Source organism: Tupaia chinensis, unplaced genomic scaffold (assembly GCF_000334495.1).
Source record: "Tupaia chinensis unplaced genomic scaffold, TupChi_1.0 Scaffold000101_1, whole genome shotgun sequence".
Taxonomy (NCBI): domain Eukaryota; kingdom Metazoa; phylum Chordata; class Mammalia; order Scandentia; family Tupaiidae; genus Tupaia; species Tupaia belangeri.
Window position 1 is genome coordinate 1324581 of NW_006159565.1, and position 3157 is coordinate 1327737.

Here is a 3157-nt window from a genome sequence, read left to right on the forward strand (position 1 = left end):
ACCCTGCTGAACAACCAAAATAGACCAGGCACAGAAAGGTGAAGGTGCTGGGGGTCCCAAGTAAAGTGGGTGGGTTTTGTAACTGTGTACTTCTGGTGACTGTACATCTTGAAATACTATTTTTTTTAATCAAGGTTTACAAAAAGGCAAAGTTTCGTTTTACCCTTTTTCAAGCTATGTTGTTAGAAAACAGAACACTTCATTGTTTTTGGGGGGAAGGGGCATTTGTCACTAGTAGAATGTCTACAAGCCTGGATTTATTTGGAAATCTTTCCCTTCTAGTTTTGAGAGACTCCCTCTTGACTCCCAAGAGGAAGGATTACCTGATGACACACATAGCCACCTTGGCACAGATGCCTTGTGATGGGGGAAATTTAAGATTTGTTTTTATGTCCTCTCCTTCTCTGCCTTCAACATAGACTTACCTCCTTTAAACCAGAGACCTGTTGGGACCTGACCATAAAAAATCAGTTACCAATATGCCAGGCAATCTGGACCTGCTAATGATATTAAGATAACATCCTTCAAAAGAGCAGTTCCTTTTCTATATGGTTGGATCTTCAGGCTGATAATTCTTCCATTTTCGTTTCTTGAAAGTCAGGGTCGGCTCATGAAAAGTTGTTACACAACATGCTAAATGTGAAATGTCAATCCTCACTCTAAACTTTGCCTGTTCAGAGAATCAAATGAAGACTTCATTGGATTTTCTAATGGCTTTCTGATTTTGCTTGTCTGTTGAAGAAGGGAGTTTGAAAGTTGTATCCTGTTAACAATTGTCTTGCCTATGTCCTGCCTGAAATACCATGATTATTTATTAAAAGTATCTTTAATATAGCTGGATACTGTTTGGCTTTGGGAAGGAAAAAAAAAAAACCCTCAAGTATTGACTATTTAATCTCTAACCAGTCCTCATCTCCCATGATTATTTATTAAAAGTATCTTTAATATAGCTGGATACTGTTTGGCTTTGGGAAGGAAAAAAAAAACCCTCAAGTGAAGTATTGACTATTTAATCTCTAACCTGGCCTCATCTCCTTGGCTGCCCTCTTTCATAAATACTTGAAATCTCCCCAGCAAGCTACAGCTACAGATCATTTCCATGTAGTTTCTCTGCCTATGATGCCCTGTGCCCCCTGGAAAATCTCTACTTATCTTTCAAAACCCAGCTCAGACAGAAGCCCTTCTGTTAAAGTCTTTCCTCATCAACCTTCTCAAAGAAATATAATCACTTCCTCCTTTGAGCAATATCTACCCACACAGTTCTATTGTTATCCTCTCTACTCTCTAACACCATTGTTGATTCCCATGTATGTTTCCCTTTCCTGGTTGTGAGCCTCTCAAGATCACCATTATGGCCCTAGTGCCTAGCACAGACCTTTACACAGAATGGGCATCCAGAAAGAATTGAGTTGAGCTGAGTAGAGTTGGGTAGACTGCTAGGTCACTGTGTATCTTTTCCTGTGACTCTTTGGTGACCTTTCCATCATTCGGGATTGTTAAAACAGCAACAGGTCCTGGCTGTCCTCAACCACCATCAGAACAGGTTCAGGCTGGTCAACTGGTAGTCTGCTGGCAACAGGGCATCTAAAGGAGAGATGATATGAAGGAGATGGGACCACTGGCTGCAATGAGAAGTAACAATCCATGTTGCTTCCTGTACAGCTCCTCAGAGAAACCTGAGGTTCACAGCAAGTGAGATTCTTGGCCAAGAATGCCCCTACCTTTCTAGAAAGACTGCATTGTCCAAGAACAATGAATGTGAAAGGAGAGAAGAGAACAGCAGCTTCAATGGCCAGATGGACCCCAAACACCTTAGCCATAAAAAATGTGGCAAATACCACTACAGGCAGCATACATAGTTCCCAAGACTCCAAAAAGATGATGGAAGCTTTTTCTCTGGGGCAGAAGCGGTCCTAGCAGACAGTACCAACTTTTCAATGAGTGGAGGATATTCTAATGGGTGAGGAGCTGGGCCCAGGAGCTGGCCAGGAAGAGGCTTTTAATAGCAGTCATTGCCACCTGTGAGCCTCCTGCCACATTCCAAAAGAGAGATTCCATGGCCGAGCATGTGGAAATCACGCCAGCCCATTAGCCTCACCCTGACCCACTACCACTACCTAGCCTGAGGAATCGTGGATTGTGTAAGAAATCATGGATTACATGACAAAATCTCAAAGTTCTTAAAATTCAACAGAAATAGAAGACATTGGAGCCATGCTTATGTACTTCTTTTCTTGTTATCTTTTCTCACCTCAGCCTTTCTGCAGAAACTAATATTCAACCTTCACAACTCTTCCCATCTCTCAGCCTATAAGTCCCTGAGCTGCCCAACACTGGCCTGAATACATGGGCATCTCATTGATAAAACATATTCTGTCACAAGTGTCTTACCTGCTTCCCTTTTTTTATTTGGAGCTTTTCTAGCATCCTGAAATGTCTCTTGTCATAGTTTGTCACCTTTGGGTTAAGGCTTTCTTCAGGAGGCACCTGTTAAAATCTACAGTTCCTACAATAGAGTATAATGTATGAATACATCAATCATTTGTGCATTGATTCAAGGCCAATGGGTGCATGTATGTCAGATGTGGACTGGAAGTCACAAAATTTCCTCCCATGGGAGCAGCCTCTGAGTGCAGCAAGAGAGACACATACCTGGGCTGGATGGAGGTATGCACGCAGCATACCTCTGGAATCTCTGGGATCACTGAGCCCTGCAGGGAGGCAATTAATGAAAGAAGTGGCAGCTAGCTTAGACTTGGGAGACAATTCTCAGGAAGGTAGAATTGAAAGTTCAGGTAATTCTGATGTTTCTGCCTGCTTTGGTGGTTTCACTGGGCCTCTAATAGAATCACGTGACCAGCCTCAGTTCATAGATAAAGAAACTGAACTCAGTGGCTGCAAGTAGCTTCTCAATAGTCATTGGTCACAACAAAATATTATATATGCAGGGAAACTAAAAAGCTGGAAAGTCCTCTGATGCTCTCAAATGCTAATATTCAACACCTGCCATTCCCTGATAAGGGTCACTGTGGAATATAGAAAGACCCAAGACTGCAACAGAAAATTGGCTGATATTCTTGTTCCTGCCTCCATGGCTACCCCATAGCAGATCTTCCATGGGTCTAGCAGAACAAAGGACTCAATCTCATCTCAGCAG